Consider the following 18786-nt stretch of genomic DNA (forward strand, 5'->3'; position numbering starts at 1 on the left):
TTAGTGCATCCCTAGCAGAGTGAGAATGTTCTATGATGATAGTGGGAGAGCTGGGTGACATGTTAAAAAAAAAAAAAAAAACATATCTAAAGTTTTTTCAATTTCATGGATGAGTTACAATTTTAACCAAACTGAATTATTTTCTGGCTGAATAAAATTAAGACCAAACATGATTCACTAATACTCTGTCTTCATTAAAACTTCTATTATACTAAATGACAAAAATAACCTGAGGAAAATATTTTCAAATCACAAAATATTTATAAGAGCCTTTTCCAGTGAAAATAAATAATCTTGATTTTGTGATTCAGGCATTTTTCTCAATTTTCAGACAGAAAAACCTAAATCGATGGACTTAATCCAATGTTTCCCAGCCCTACAATCAAGTAAAATAAGCAGTAATGTAACTCCATACAGTGGTGTGTATTAATAAGACTGGAAATATCCAGACATTTAGAAGAATACATGTCAAAAATATTAAGAGGTCTGTAAAACCTGTTACATTATTTTAATTAAACTCACTGAACTATGTTTGTGGTCCATTAAGTCACTATTTAAAGGACAAACTTCACCTGAAAATTCCTATAACATTAGTCTCGTGTGATTAAAAGAGCTACTGACAAGCATTATTAGTCTGACTTTCAAAGGTTGATGCAGTTTTGTGAAAAGAAAGAAAAAAAACTGGAAAAGATTGAAGGCTTTGAATTAGTTGAAAATGCCCAAATTTAAACATTTCACACAGCAAAAAAGGGGTGTCTAAATACAAGATAAAATCTCTAAATCTGAGGAAAAAGGCACTCCAAGCAAGTGAAATTATCTGTACATGCAGCAAGACAATTTCACTTGACAAGATTCTTGAATTAAGGTTGTTTAATGTAGAAACAAGCATGTCTACAGATGTACGAACACTTAAAATAAGAAATTAACTCTTAAAACAAGATAAATTATCTAACATTTCTAAATCTAAGTTTTTTTTTTATCTTGATAAGGACCGAATAACTTGCAGTGCAGAACAATATATCATTTAGTGGCAGTTTAAATTCTTTATATTGATAAAATTCCAGCATATACCATAAGATGTAGAATAAGTACTTTTTTTTTAGATACACTGTAATTATCCAGATCTCTGAACCTCTCTGTCGTTCTCATAATAAATGCTATATTTTCACATACAGAGAAACGGGACATGCTTAAAGTGCAATGAGCATGTTTTAGGTTCTGTTCAGCAGCGGTGCACTAGCCATAAGTTTACATATGAGACTGCCAAAAGAGGGAAAACTGCACTGCCCTCTCATAAGACAGCTTTGATGTATGCAGAATGAGAAGGAGCGGCCCTTATGTGATCATTCCCTGAGTCCCTCAACTATAGCAATTATCCATCAGGAATCATTTGGCTTGTACAGTTCATATGTCTATGTATTACTGTACAACACAGCATCTGGGGTTTCATGTTCTAAAATGTAGAAAAAAGATGGTTTTTATGGGTTATGAGGTCAAAATGACAGCAGAAAAATAAAAATAGCCAGAAATCAGGGAGAAAATTAAATGATTATTTGTTCCTTTCCTCTTGTTGAACAAACTGTAGCTTTACTGAGTTGTTATTTTGAATGCACGGATGTTCTTCTGAAATGAGAACGTCCAGGAAATGCTCCCTCAGTGTGGCAGCTCTGGGTTTTTATTTTGGCTTCCTGGACACAGTAGACTGAGTGTTTTTTGTGGACAGGCTGTTTGGTTCTGGCCTCCTCAGGCTCTGAAAGTAGATGCCACAGGCTGTAAAAAGAGACACCCCAAGAGACATCTGTGGTATGTGTTTATGCTCGAATTTGCATGTGTGTCTATGTACAATTTCTATTCAGTAAAAGTCAAGGATTCATATTTAGGGATTGTAATCACCACTTTGCTGTGCCCGGAGTTTCATCTTTGACATGACAGAAAGTGGTGGCCTGTAGACACGTGTCCTGCCTGTTGTTTGTTTGTTTGTTTGATGCAGAAGAAATTCAATACGGAGGAGTTAAAATCATTGCTTCTGGTTTTCATAAACCGGGACCATCTGATGTGTTCCATCTGGACATTTCTGTTAATGTGGAATCGTTAACCTTTGGATCATGCCTTGGGGAATTATTAAATTTAGCGTCCAGGGGTCAGTAGGTCAGTCAGTGAATTACCAACTGTACAGTACTGTGTAAAAATCTCAGGCTTTGATGTTTTTGCAGGATTGAAATGATCATATATACTTATTTCTTATTCTCTTTTCTTTGAATGAAACCTGCAGCTGTCAGGCTCCACAATAAGAAATGCTCCAAAAATTCTGTGCAATAACCGTACAATAAATAATACAGGGTGGGGAAGCAAAATTTACAATATTTTGAGGCAGGGATTGAAAGACAGTGTATGACCAATTAGTTTACTGAAAGTCATGAGAATTTATTTGCCACAAGAAAATTGACATAATAGAAAATGTTTTTATTCTATGTGTCCTCCTTCTTTCTCAATAACTGCCTTCACACGCTTCCTGAAACTTGTGCAAGTGTTCCTCAAATATTGGGGTGACAACTTCTCCCATTCTTCTTTAATAGTATCTTCCAGACTTTCTCGTAATAGTTTTGCTCATAGTCATTCTCTTCTTTACATGGCAAACAGTCTTTATGGACACTCCAACTATTTTTGAAATCTCCTTTGGTGTGACGAGTGCATTCAGCAAATCACACACTCTTTGACGTTTGCTTTCTTGATTACTCATATGGGCAAAAGTTTCTGAAAAGGTATGGATAATAGTGTTAGATATGATTATGACATCAATATATGTTTGGTTTCAAAACAACTGACGTAGTGCCTGCTGAGAAAAAACAACTAAATGTTCATTGTAAATTTTGCTTCCCCACCCTGTACAGTAAACCGTGCAATAAACCTGTGGCATGATCAACATGTGCACAACTGTAAATAATGTATATAGCTTTTTTGATTGTGTATATCTTGTTTTTGTACTTCCTTTGCTCTTGTATGCTTTTGTACTTTGCTGCTGTAAACCTGGAATTTCCCCTTGTGGAACTAATAAAAGTATATCTTATCTTATCTTATCTTATCTTATCTTATCTTATATAAAACATCAGAAAATCAATGCTATAAATCTCATATTGTCTGAACAAAAATGTTAAAGACATGTTAAACGTAAAGGAAAGTCACACTAAATACGACCACTTTGGTTTACAGAAGCTGTTTTTTCTCTGAAAGTTCTGTTTTTCCTGCTGTACGTACTTCACATATATATAAATTTGATCTTAACAGAGACTGAGAAATGCATATGTGTGGTCATGAGAACTTCACTAAACCAACAAACCTAACATTGGCCTGGGACCTTTGCACAGTACTATACTTCCAGAATGTGTTTCATTGTTTATAGTTACAGACTGACCACAAAACATTCCCTTAAGATTTGCACAAAAACAATAATGCAGTGGACCAGTCAAATGCAGGATCAGGTTCAACTGATCACTGCTCATTGCATCATTAACACAAACTTAACAACAGGTGATTTTAGGAGGCACCTGCCAAAACCACCTGTCGGTCTGATCACATGACTGAACTCCATTTTGTTTGGCATCATTTAAACTGTGGTGTTTATAGACCCAACTCTAAGAAACACAAAAGCAAAACAAAATCAGAACTAAAATATCCACAAGAACAGTCAAACCAGCTGTTAAAACCAAGGCATACCGTAGCTTCACATTTACAGCTTTGTCTGTTTTGAGAAACTACCAATGTTGTCAGAACACGGAGGTGTGGCTGGTTACTATGTCTGCTGGACATTTTAAGCACAGATTATCACAACCACTGAGTTATGTTGTGTAAATTTGTCATGTAGTGAAGTGTGAACTACAATGCAAGAGCGCTATCTGCAGCCATTTGGTCATCTACAGTCTAAGCCATTGTATCTGCATTTATCAGATTTATTCAACGTCTTGTGCATTTGTAAATTCTTCATTCCAGATAATTAAGCTAAACAACATTATGTAATAGAAAACATAAATGACAACCGATTAAGTCACATATTGATCTGTAATACCTATCGCACACTCAATACTTTATTTACTATTATTTACTATTTATGTCATTCAGTCACTTTAACAAATTTTTTACAAATATTTTTTCATCTTCTCTTTATTTTTCTATTGTACTTGATGTTTATTGTCTTGTGCTGCTGTACATTTAAATATCACCCTTGAGGGATCAATAAAGTATATCTTATCTGATCTGATCTTATCAAATCTAATCTTATCTCAAATAACATAAATTTACATGCAGTGACAATAACAGTGCACATATGAATTCACTTAGATTTCTGTTTGTCACGTTCTATAAAACAGACTGACTTAATGTGGCGTTAGAGCATGAAAGAATCTGGTTTTAAAGTCTTATCTGGTACAGTTTTGGTATCCAGTGTGTCAGTGTGTGGCTGTCCACACCCTTTTACAAATATACAACATTCAGTAACCCTGCCTTAGCAAGAGTGTAATCCACACAATCTGCTGAGCATCGACATTATGGAGGTGCCACAAATTCCACAGAGTAAGAAATGCATCTGTGCTCCACCAGAAGTATGACATCATCATCCTTTAAGCAGACATATGGCTCATCCCAGGGCCACTTTACCAAGAGGTGAGGCTGCTAAATGTACGGACAGAGTAAAATATCCCAACATCAAAAGCAAGTGCTTCCACTTATGGAGTATAAAAGAAAATCTGTCAGCACTGTCCAACCCTACAATTACATTTTTCTCGCTCATATGTTCAGCACATTTCAATTAATAATCCTTATAATCTGCTGGGTGGTAATGTGAGGACTCAGAGACCACAAGGTTTCCCTGCCTCATCAGATGTGACCACCCACCACTCTGATTTCTCATAAACCAACCTGTCATACGGCATAGGAATCTACACTGAGGGTGACCATCATCCAGCTGATACAACCACCTACTGCTGCAACATCTAGGTCAATACAAGCACAAGATGAAACAGAGACAACGGTGTTTGCAGAAGGACACTGAAAGATGGTATTGGCTCTTAGAGACAGACTCAGCAAGTGCCTGTGGGCAGCTCTCCCTGTGCGCTATTTCCAAAAGGAGAACCTTGTAATTACAATAAAGCGGCCATATTATATTGCTGACTTCCTTGAAAAGTCTGTATTTTACTGGGCAGGGCCGCAAACGCACACACACCCTGCTAGCCACAACACACTGAAATAGATCAGAGCAGGGGTTTGCCTGGGAGGAAACGGAGAGAAAGGAGTGGACAGATGCCCTCAACACTAACAGTGAGGTCAAAAAGTGTGTGTGCACGAGTGTGAAATGAATACGCACTGTGCTCGGCCCGGTCAGGGTTCGAGAGGTGTGCAGATGCAGGTAGAAAAGGGAATTTAGACAGAGAATGGGTCAGTGATTTTCAATCTGGCTACCAAACACACCCAGCTAACCACATACCCCGAAATAGGCAGGAGAGGAGGGAGGACGAGGGGTGACGAAGGGCCAGAGGGAGGGAGGGGGGAGGTACAGCAAGGGTGCATAGAAGTGGGTGTGTTTTTCTGTGTGGGGTGAGTGTTCATGGGCTCTGAAGTTTGCGTGCCAACTGATGTAAAACAGTGTGTGAGAGAGAGAGAGTTTATACATTAGCACACACTATATTTGGCCTTCAGAGATATTTGATCAAATGAAGGAAGTAAAACATACAAGGTGTGTGTTCCCTTCCCTCTTATCTTTTTTCTAATGTATGTTTCATTAGTGGGTTTCACTGCTGACCGGTTCCTTTTCTTCCTTACCCCTTGACGTTAAATATAGCAATAGGTGAACTCCATGATTTGCTCAATTTAGCACAATTACTCACAGCTAGAAGGTAATTTGCCCAGATGGTACATAATGGCCGCAGTAATAAAAGGCTATTAGAAGAACCAAGGATATAACCAGGAGGAGGAGGAAACTCGACCCTACTAAGCCATGGAAAAAATAAGTTCTGTGTAAATATGATGAGCACTTTTTAGATCCTGTATATCCACTTCTGCATTACAAGCCACAGTGCATTACAGACAGGCTCTAACCTGTAGATCTGTATCTAAACTACACAGAATTACCTGGAATTTTAAGAAGCGTGCCACAAAGTAAAGGCAATTTATTTTTTCTCATAAATACCAGTGAATATTGCCTAAGCCTGAAATAACCACATCTATATCTGCATCTAAATACTTAATATCCCTGAAATGAAACAAAGCCAAAGATGGAGGAGAGAGATAGAGCTCATATGAAGGTCTGAGGAAAATGCTGCCTGGGAGGAGACCGTGGAAAGGTACAGGCAGGGAAAAAAAAAAATCACAGGAATGAATAGAGAGAGGGAAGGGGTGGGCAGAGAGCTGGTGGTGGGGGGCACACAGGCATGCAGAGGGTGAGGGGGAATGAATGAAGGCCATTGATAAAGACCGAGAGACTGGACGGAGGTAAGGGAAGGGAGAAGGGAGGAGGGATCAAACGGTATTTACACATGGAGATTAAAAAAAAAAAAAGAAATGAGGTGGAGCAGTGGAGCGGTAGAAGAACAGATGGAAGGATGAAGGTTGGGTAGATGCATCTTTAACTGACCTACTGACTAAAACACCAGGTGGGACCTTGGTGACTTTGACACAGCAACATATTTGTGTCCAAAGAATCGCAGGTTTTTCCACAAGTGAAGTCAGTGCAGCAAACACTCGACCTCAGAAAAGTTTAGAGCAGAGTTTCCCTCAGGAATACTGCAAGGTTACCTTAGTTTAAGGTGGAAAAGAAAACAATCTCTGGAGTTTATGAGGTCCTGCCCCTGGCTATACTGTCCAAATGTACCATAGAAACATACAATTACATGAGAACACTTTTCATTAAAGTCCACATTCACCATTAACTAGTTGCAGTGAATAGTAGCATTTTAGCTTTTTAGTAGCCTTAATTAACCCTTAATGACCTGGAGCTATTTTTGTTGTGACTTCCAAATGGATTTTCCTCAACATATAATGTTTTTGAGTGATCATCATTTATTATAATATTATCCTCTGCATTTTACATTTTTCAGGTAAAATCAGGTATTTTCCTACATATAATTTACTAAACATGTAGATGTTCATAAAAGCTTAGAGTAAATTCAAAGGTTATTATATGAAAACAATGAAAAGTGAGTTTTTCAGAAACATATATGACAGACTGAATGTAAAAACAATCGTCTACAACCACTGCCACTTGTTAAACTACATGAGTTTTACTCAGTGTTCAATGTTTCAGAAGGTGATGGTGTTTCCACATTCACTACAGAACCTCTGAAAGTCCAAATGCATCATATCTGATGCAACTGAAAAGCTGAGAAACTGCATTTCACCTTTATTATTTACATGTATTAATAGGATTAGTGGTTAAAAAGCTACTAAACATTTTAGATCAGTAGATGCTTTTGGTCGGTGGTTGTTTAGGGCTTTAAGGGTTAATTGCCTATTAAAACATAATCCTGCATTAACTCATTACACATGTATTAGTAATAACAAAGACTCAATCTTTAAGCCCTAAGTTTCTGTGGTGAAAATCAAGGAAGTGAAGTTACTATTCAGGTCAAGCAAGTGATGATCAAGTCACGTCAACTAATAATTTATCCTACATGAAAAACTGATGCATCAATTATGAGATTCCCAAACAAAAAATTACAGCGACTGATTCCTGAAATTATAGACATGTAGGTCCTAATGGATTCCAAGTGGAAACAGTTATTATTGTTTCTGTGTATTTCTTAACACAAAAAATATGACATCAGAGCTGAAATAAATAGAATGGCAGCCTCACACACATTCAGTGTTTTTCAATTCACTCCCCCTTCAATGTGGAATGATTTATTTCTTTATTTTTTATGGAATGAAGGACCTGAACTTGTTACTTTAAGTAATTTAAGTTGAGAGGATTGAGAAAATAATACACTTGATCAATGTGATCATTTCTAAATTTTCACTGAACTTGTCCTTCATCAATATTGAATTTTCTTTTATTGCAGATATAGACACTGTATTTATTTGTGATGTATGAAAGTCGTTCTGTCTTTATCTATTGTTCTATGCTAGGCAGGTCACTCTTGGAAAATACATTTTTATTCTCAGTGAGGATTTCACCTGTTAAATAAAGGATATATTCATGACTAACAGTGGTGAGATGTAATCATGTATCGATACTGCAGCACTTAACGTAAAGGCTTTTGATATTTCTTATATTTTATGCAACTATATATGCTATATATATCCTGCTCCACTAAATATTAGAAGCAAATGTTGTACTTTTTAGTCCATGTTTCTTTAAATACTGCTATCTGGACATGAAACATATTCTAAGTATCCAAGTGTATTTAATATTTGATGATAATGATTACAGTGGTATGTACTAAATCTACTGCTTTCTTCATTTCTTCTCTGTCTCCTATTTAAATTTGCTGCTTTACGATGATTGACACATTGCCTTAGAAATCACCTAATCATATTTCACAAATCATACTTCAATATGTTTCTGAGCTGGATGACACATTAGGTCATCTGCCATTAGTCTAAGTCAAACCAACTCAGGTCAACAGTAAGTCTAAGACAAGTCAGTGTTGGTTAAGTCAGTCTCAGGTTCAAAAAATTGTGACTTAAGTCATGTGACTCAAGGCGCCACCTCTGCTATTAACAGTTTTTCTTCAATAACCTCCGAGTTACTGGTCACAGTAACTAGGAAGTAATAAAGAAGTCAGATGAATTAAAACTAAATAACATGGTTTATACAAGGTCATACTCAGCAAAACATATTTGTCATGACTAACATCTTCCTTACTAACACTATGTAGGAAATAAAAATGTGTTGACCATTTGTTTTATATTAGTCACATAATGCAACTAGTTAACAGGTAATACATTTACCTTAGTATAATGTGTTAATGTATTTTTTATACTGTTGTCTCTTCCTACTTACTTCACTTTCCAGTAACACATTTGGCACATGTGGTGGCAAATACCAGGACATACTGGACCAGAGGAACAGGGACATCCTGGACCAAGCACTTTTCCATTACACGGCCAATCCTAACAAACAGCTTGGCTCTTCAATCGTCCTCACCTGCACATCTGTGGACTGCAGGGGAAGATCAGAGCATTGAAGAAAACACCATCAGACACAGTTCAGACATTAAAACTGACACAGAAGAAACAGAATGAAGAAAACGGCAAAGATCCAGAGTAATGTTAACGTAGCATTTGCATCATAAGCTACAATCACAGATAAATATGCTTTATATTGCTTGTTTTAAAAGAAAAAAAAAAACTTGTGTTAATCTTGGCTGGAGAGTCTTTTAGCAAGATATTCACCATATGGACAATAGTACTGGGACATGTTAAATTCAGGTGTTTCTTTTCTAACAGGGGTCTGGGATACAAAACAATAATGACAAATGTCATAACATAGTTTCATATTGTGACAAATATCATTGGTGTTATATTGATGTTTCTAAACTACTGTATATGGATAAAAATAGTGGGACACATCATGGCTACAGCTTGCAAGATGTCCTGTTCATGGTGATTTGAGATAAAAACATCAATATTCCTTAAAGTTTAATGGGAGATTTTTCTTCTTAAGTGAGATGTGAAGAAAGGACATGGTTAGTTGAGGTAGAAAATTATTATTTACAGTCAGAACATGAAAAACATTGCAGAGATTTAGAGGTAGAACATTTAAAATCATAGCCATGGATAAAAAAAAAAATCAGTGTTGAGAGAAATTAAGTAAAAATCATCTCATTTTGGAAGCAAACAAAACAATTAAAACATAACTAACCAATTCAATGATATTTTTCCCAATAAAACAATACTACGACATTTGTCATTATTGCTTTGTATTCCAGACCTCTGTTAGAAAAGAAACACCGGATTTAAACATGTCCCAATACTTTTGTCCATATGATGTAGTTTTAACAAAAAAAACCAAAACAAAGCAGTCCTGTGGGGTTTCATCACTGCAATGGATGAAAGAAGAGAAGCAGCAGGTATGTGAAGCACTGAAACTATTGGGTTGGTTGAACAGCGAAAAAACAGAGGGCAGCGACGCCCAGCTGGAGCCCAGACCAGTCCGCTGACACTGTGAGGTTGAGGTGAAGGTCAGGTGGGTCACTTTGGCGCTGGGGTGACACCTTGCTATACCTGGTCCAGCTGACCATTACAAAGGACCCTGGAGGTGCCAGAGGAGCAGCGAGGGGCTCCGGGACCATTTTCACACCAGCTGCTGAACTGGGCTCTTCCTGACTGAGGTGACCTTAGGACTAAATTTGTCTGTTCAGGTAATGCTTATAGAAGTGGGAAACCTGGACATATTTCATGTAATTCACCTTTAGGAAATGACAAACGGAAACTACAAGAAAACATGAGCTTTACCTTCTGAAAAGAGAGAAGCATGTAATTACTTTACTATGTAAGTACACTGTTGGAATCATCTTATTTTTAGACAAATTCCTGTTTTTATTCCTATTTACACACATTAGTATCACCTTTGTCCAGGTGTAATGTTCACATCCTGAGACCCATTTACACTTTATCTATCGACAATAGATCACATTTTCACAATTAAAGAAAAGAATAGGTAAAAAACATTTTATTCCAACTGTATGGGCAACAGTGTAAAATAAGCAGCATCATGAGGAAAGCGGTAAACCATGTTTGGCATTAAGTTACGAGCAAAGTAAAAGTAAGAACTGTCAGATGAACATTCCCATTGCACCAGTATATTGGATATTACCAGTAAAGTGACCACTTCAATAATTTATATGTTTTTGAAAATCCTTTGTTGGTGTTGTTTTCTACATGTTTCACTCTTATCCAGTTCCATGGTTCTCCTCTATGGCAGGTGAGGCGCCTAATGGAGCCTGAATCTGAGATAAACATATGAGTTATTTTACAGGCATACAGTTGTTGTGGAACGAAACATCTGCCTCCAGAGTTGAGGAGGCTCTCTGACAGAGGGACTCCTCAGCCGGCCGAGGTCAATAAGGAATGCACCAAGGGAGAGGGAGGGAATGTACCACAGGGGTGTTGAGGAAGGGGGTAGGGTGGCAGCGGAGGAAACACGGGGTGGAAACAGAGGGGTCTTTTGTGAGACAGGAAGCTGCAGAGACCTGGGCCCTCTCTCCGGGTACAGTAGTGGAGCAGAGAGAAACCTGGGATATGAGAAACACGGCGAGGGAGAGAGGACGGAGAAAGATGTGAGCGAGGGGATGGAGATGATGAGCAATGTCAAGAGAAGAGTAGAAATGGAGATGAAACCTGGGAGGTGGTCAACAGAGGGCTGAGGGGAAGCAGAGGCAAGACAGAGAGTATGAACCAATACAGCGAAAGGGGAAGAATAACAAGCAAATTCTATTTATTCATTCAGTGTTATTGGGGTCACACTTGGATAGTTATTCCCTTCTTGCCCTCTCTCCAAAGTCTTCAGGGTAAATCCACCTCAAATCACCAGGTTATACAGGGTGGGGAAGCAAAATGTACAATATTTTGAGGCAGGGATTGAAAGACAGTGTATGACCAATTAGTTTATTGAAAGTCATGAGAATTTATTTGCCACAAGAAAATTGACATAATAGAAAATGTTTTTATTCTATGTGTCCTCCTTCTTTCTCAATAACTGCCTTCACACGCTTCCTGAAACTTGCGCAAGTGTTCCTCAAATATTCGTGTGACAACTTCTCCCATTCTTCTTTAATAGTATCTTCCAGACTTTCTCGGAATAGTTTTGCTCATAGTCATTCTCTTCTTTCCATTATAAACAGTCTTTATGGACACTCCAACTATTTTTGAAATCTCCTTTGGTGTGACGAGTGCATTCAGCAAATCACACACTCTTTGACGTTTGCTTTCCTGATTACTCATATGGGCAAAAGTTTCTGAAAAGGCATGGATAATAGTGTTAGGTATGATTATGACATCAATATATGTTTGGTTTCAAAACAATTGACGTAGTGCCTGCTGAGAAAAAACAACTAAATGTTCATTGTAAATTTTGCTTCCCCACCCTGTACTTTGGTTAAAGATACCAAATTCATATTCTGTGTGTATATTAATACAGACATTCTAATTCTATTGATATAATCTACTATGGTAGACCTTGTCATGCATGAGCAATACGCATCTGAGGATTCCCCCCCCCCCATTTTTAATGCCTCATAAATCAGAAACTTTTATTTAGTCACCACAGTAGCACTACAATATTAGAAATAGTTGATTCACCCCATGTGCTTCAATGTGAAAATAAACTGGGACAAAATAGTTCTGCAGCCAAATTACATTTTTAACAGTTTTCATCAAGCTACAATTTGGGAACTATGCAACAGTGGATATTATTTTACAGAAAATAAAGATACCCTGTACCTCAAAAAAAAAAAAAAAAAAAAAAACTCCATTAAATGTCATGCATCTATCATGTATAGTTGAAAAGTAATGACTTACTGAACTTAGCATTTTTTTTCTGCACCACTTGTTTTTACAGTAAAATCACCATCCCATTTCACCATCACCCCAATATCTCTAAAACTAATGAAGATATGATTGCATTTTTGTATGGTTGTTAATAAGACTAAAGATGATATATATTTTTTAATAGTATGAAGCAAATCATAGATGGTCAGTGAGGAGGCTGATGATTTCACGTGGATTAACTGTCAAATTAAAGGAAAATACACAAAATTAACAATAAGAATAACCCATATACAGTGACATTGCTCAAATAAAATGAAAACAAAAACTTTGCTTAATCACACTTAAAACTTTAACGTAACTTTAAAGGGGTCATATTTTGCTAAACCCACTTTTATTAGTCTTTGGTACCTTTATTTGTGTATTTGGGGTGCCTAATAATGTTCCGCCGATTTAATCTTGAAAAGGAAAGTCAACGTCAACGCCCAAAGAAGTGGTCTAAGAGCTTCTCAAATTTGACCTAAATATCAGTGATTTGGTCAAGAGTAATCCTGTTGACACTGATGGACAGACACAAACAGACACTGCAGGGTACGACAACACCCCTGTAGCTGAAAAGTAAAAATGATTCTACACTAACATGCATTACAGACCCATGAAAAACAGGTGATTTAAAAGCAAAGAGGGTGAAATCAGTAAGCAGGATGAGAAGAAACAACAGAGCGCTGAGGACGGAGGCACAGAAGATCAAAAAAAGAAAAACAAAATTATTAATTTCCAAAACAAACAGGCTGAACATGCAGAGCTTTGGTGTTTATCCACAGACACAGTTAATGAGGTCAGGGAAAACTACTAATACAAACAATCTAAGCTCATTCCAGTCTGTCCGTCCATCTACAGAAGAGTCATCAAAGAGCTTTTCATCTGTTCGGACACATCCGGGCCACGGCCACACGGACAAAACATGCACACGACAAGGCAACACGATAAATAACTGATGCTCCAGAATGAAAATACTACCCTCCCTCTTCCTTTTTCTGTTTTCCTGTCTTTTCCTCAGCTCATTTTCCCGCACACATACATTTCTTCTCTCACGTTTTCGCCTGGCACGCTGACAAGAGCTCATTAATCCTCAGACACTGCTCAGCCGCTCTTGTCATGACAGCGAAACTTGGGTGGTGGCACTTTATAATCCTTTTGCTAAACATACTTCACAACAAAGACGCAACTAACATGTTTTTGACCTTGATTTCACTGAATTTTCAGGCAGTTCTAATTGTTTTTATTGTCAGAAAAGGGCACATTTGGCTTCTAAACCCATAAAGACCCAAAGAGCCACCAACAACCACAACCATCAACTGATCTAAAATGTTTAATAAGTTCTGAACCACTAATTCTATCAATCCATGTAAATAATTGGTGTAAAATGTGGTTTATCATTTTTTCATGGTCATCAGATATGACCCATTTGGACGTTCAAAGGCTCCATAGTGAACATGGAAACACCGTCATCTTCTACAACATTGATTTACCAACAAAATCCATGGAGTTGGATAAATTACAGTGGATGGACAGCCTTGGTTTATGTTCAGTTAATGATAGTTTTTGCAGAAAGCCACTTTTTCTTCAGTTTTCTGTTTTTGATATAATAACACTCAACTTTAATCTGAGTTTTTATGAACATCCACATGATCTGTAAATTAAATATAGGAAAATACCTGATGCTCACTAAAAAAAACCACAAAACACAGAGGATTATGTCATAATAAATTGTGATAAATCACTTAAGGAAAGTTAAATATAGAGAAAAAAATATTTTGGAACTGCCACTAAAGTAACATTGGGTCTTTATGGGTTAATCTGGAGTGGATGGTGCTGTAGGTATCAGCGTTTGACTTGGGTTCAGGACTTAGGTCTATAATTCTGATTTTTTCTATATATGTTTTCCAGCTTCATATTAAGTTCTAGAATACACAGCTGATTACATCCCCAGTTGCAAACGGTACCACTGACATGTAAAACATCTTCTCTCAGTCTGGCATATTTTTATCTGCCATGTTCCTTTGATTAGAAACCAAGACCAACCGCCGTCAGATGTAGAATTATATACTTTGTGTGGGACTCATTCTTCAGTTTCACCCAGATTTAGCTCTGCTCAGGAGACGCTCACAGTCATCTAAGTGTACCCTGGCTCGGATTTGGTCTGTGTATACCCAAAACCTAGCATGTCATTATAGCTGAAAGAACATGGGGACAGTGGCTGACCAGTAATTTGGCTTCACTAAATGTTGTCACTAGTCATTCCGAGGGTTCATTGGGTCCCGACCAGTCTGTACCTTGCAGAAACGGCCTGCTGTAAAATGCTGTGGGAATTTTTTTCATTGCTAAAACAAGCTAAATGAACGGTGATGACATATATTGCACAAAAATTTGGTTAAATGTCTCCACTAATAGCTGTTTTCACCGTTTATGAACAACATGCAAGTAAATATAAGGATACTGCCTTCAAAAAAACGGTCAACAGCTGATGTTTTCTTTTGTCAGTTAAATGTTATAGTATATTAAACATGTAACCATTCTCTAAGGTTAAGGTTTATGGGATGTATTTCTACCTTTACTTAATTTTCTGAAAGGGAATGAATAACAGAATGAGGGAAACTGACATCTGAGCTCTTTTGTGCAGCTAAATGGTTGGTGTTGTAGCAGTTTTGTATATGCTCTGAACACATCTGTTTTTTGGTGGTCAAACAATGGTGTGTCATCTATATTTATTAATCATTTCAACTTTCAGATATTAAAGGTGCGGGAGACTTTCGTGACCAATTTTTCAACAAATCTGTAAAACCTCAGTCAGAGCCTAAGAACCAAGAATCTGTAAGTCTTTCTGTGATTACTCACCTGAATCTCTTGCATTACGGTGAACAATTTTGAAGTGCCCTCCACCATAAACAAACCATATGTTTACAAACAGAGCCATCTTCGTAATTTTGTCGCAACGTGCATTGTGGGAAACGCCGGTTTGCGCCACTGTCTGGCAGTGGCAGCTGCTACAGACCCGAGGCGGAAACAGCAGGAGTTCCCTTCTCTCTATGCATATTCCTCCAGCCGTTTCCACGTTTCAGCCGTTTCCGCATCATGTTTTTTTCATCCACATAATATCATATGGTTGCGCTGCCGCTGTCAGGTGGCGGCGTGAGCCTTCACTTCCCACAATGCACGTCGCGACAAAATTTCGAAGATGCCCAAGTTACTTCCCGACTCTGTTTGTAAACATATGGTCTGTTCATGGTGGATGACACTTCGAAATTGTTCACCGTAATGCAAGAGATTCAGGTGAGTAATCCCAGAAAGACTTACAGATTCGTGATACTTAGGCTACGACTGAGGTTTTACAGATCTGATGAAAAATTGGTCACGAAAGTCTCCCGCACCTTTAACTAATGACCTGAAATTATAATTAGTTCTTTGAATAAAGAGCTCTGAAGTTCTGCCAAAGATGCCAATGTATTGGATTGTAGAGATATGGATTTTTTTTTTTCTTTACACCAATGAGCTTTTGAAATTTATGTGACCACTAGAAGGAGTAGTGAGTCAGCCTTTAACCAAAACATCGGAAAGTGACCAGATGGGATGAGAAGCACTAAGAAACAACTTTGAGAGTTGAAGTGACTTGGTGATAAAAGCTAGAACCACTGTTGTTTTCTCCACTGGACACAGCTCTAAATGAAAAGAATGGAGTTTGATGATGAAATTGCATCACTTCTTCTACATGGGTGAGTTTGATTATGAGGCTTATGAAGGTACAAAGTTATTATGGGATGTTATCATCTTTGCTAAGTTGTCATTTGTTGGCCCACGGTTCAGACTAAACTGTGACAGGACTTTATTTGTTGGATTCCAAACAGATCTTTAGTTCAGCTACTGACAACACAAACTTTACAGAAAACAGAGGTGATTAGTGGTTTTACTGTGGCTGTTTTCAGTCTAAAAACAGAGCTAAGCTAACAGAGCTATAATGTAAACTATCAGCTGACACTGAATGTGAAGATCACAAGACAGTGTTATTTTGAGCAACTGTTAAAATAAGTGTCTTTGAGTTTTAGATTGAACAAGAAAGCTTGATGACACCATAATACAGATGTGTGTAAATAATGAGCATTAATTTGTTGGCGGTTTTGGTAATCTTAAATGTGTACTGGTACAATACTTCCCCCTGCTGGTGAGAGTGTGGAATATCAATACTACATACAACTTTAACTGAAAAATGTATCAATGTAAGCAAGTGTAGACAATGAGCTACAAGTTGGTTGAGTTTAAATGGCAAAATTAATAGCAACATATATAATGCCACCGTGACGGTTAAAGGGGAATCATAGTATTTATTCTGCACTGATTCTGCATGAGAGAACAGAAAATAACAGTGACCTGTAAACACACCTGACACCTTGCCCTGCTGTTTGGTATTTGCCCTGTCCGGAGCACACAACTCAATAAAGCTCTGTCTTCTTGATGTGTGTGAGTGTGCATGCATGCAATGTGTGGGGTATTTCTGCCACACAGGATCCACCAAATCGCAACTGGCAAGTGACTTCAAACACGCTGCGTTTATTCAGTGCACAGCAATAACATTCACCTGGTGAAAATTGACGTTTGTGAAGGAGAAATTAGGAGGAATTTGACCCCAGGTATAAAGGTGTCTTTCTGCAGCACTCACCCTCACACACTGAAGGGGAGGGGGGAGTTTGAGTGTGTGTGTGTGTGGGGGGGGGGTTAGAGCCAGAAGGAGACTGAGGAGAGAGGAGCTAAGGAAAGACATGGTGAAGATCGAAAGGTTGCCAGAAATGATGGAATGAGTCAGGATGAGAGAGGAGTATGCAAAGAAGTAGTTGCTGTAAAATTAGAAAAAAAGCAAAAAAGCATTTGACTAGTAACTGATCAACTTCCCATCATCTCCAGAAGCGCTAATGTGGCAACTGTAGGTCAGTTACACATAATGTAACTATTGATGGCGAAACTGATAATCACAATGAATTGTTTCTGCCACGGTGCAGGAAAAGACACTGATGAGGATAAAATATAAGTTGAGAAAGTAAGAAAAGAACTAGAAAGACCTTCATAGATGGTTCTCATGATCAAATGTAAAAGAATAAGAATGATAGGAAATATAGTATGATTTAATTGCCTAATTTCTTAATGAATATTACATCTACTAAATACTCCAACATGGACTTGAAACTCACTTAACTTTCAGCACGCATCTGAAAATCAGCATCTAACCCAGGACATTTGCATGTTTGTCGTGTGCACATGGGAGAACACTCCAAGCTGAGAGGTTACAGGGTCTTCTCTAAATACGATGCTGCTGACACGGCTTTAATGGTCTTCAGGGTCCTGAAACAGAGAGTTCTTTGTGTCTGCTCCCTCTGCTGGCAGTCACTGGTACTGCAGCAGCAGCTTCCACAGTGGCACACTTGGCACAGACGGCAGCAACGAGGAAGAAGATGCCTTTAGCTGATGTCTTAAATTTTTGAGTCAGGATAACCTAATAATTTTGAAGAGAATTATCCTCTGGGCTTAAATAAGTGTGACCAACTCATAGATCATTGAGGACAGACAGTTGTTTCAATTTGGATAATACCTACAAGTCCTCCAATACTGGTGGAATGGCATTGAAAGTAGTGAATTACATGTTAAACTACTAAACTACAAATGGATCTTTTAATGTGCAATATGTTGCGGTCATATTTAGTGAGCTGTGTAGCTGTCATGTAGCAGAACTGCTTTTTCCGAAAGAATGGAAATGAACAAGCTGTCAAGACATGAGGGAGGAGACAGGGTATAAGAGGAAGGAGGAGGAAAGGGCAGAAGGAGAGAGAGAAAACATCTCTAACTGAACAGCCACAGATAGAAAATCATACCCACTTTCAACCTTTTCAATGAAATCCAATCAGTATGGGAGGGAAAAGAGTCGTAACTGTTCTGGTCTTGGTTAATCTGTCTTCTTATTGGCTAAGGTGTGTTAAGTTGGTGTGGAAACAGTAATGAGCAACTCCACCTCCCCACACTCAGCAGCTCTAACCGATGATGTAGGAGGGAGGTGGAGTGGACAGGAGGTACCAGCTGCTGGAGGTTGGACATGAAGGACAAAAGGTCAGTGCTCCCTCTAGAGGTTGAAAGGTGGGAGTGCGGCGCCAGTGGTCACCCGGGGCCCTGGGGTCCTGCTGGACTGAGGAGCGTACCATCAGGACATGGTAGAAGTCAAGTTGGGACGTTCCATTTCAGTCAGTGAGTGGGTGATTTATGTGGAGCCTA

Source organism: Sphaeramia orbicularis, chromosome 11 (genome assembly GCF_902148855.1).
Source record: "Sphaeramia orbicularis chromosome 11, fSphaOr1.1, whole genome shotgun sequence".
NCBI lineage: Eukaryota > Metazoa > Chordata > Actinopteri > Kurtiformes > Apogonidae > Sphaeramia > Sphaeramia orbicularis.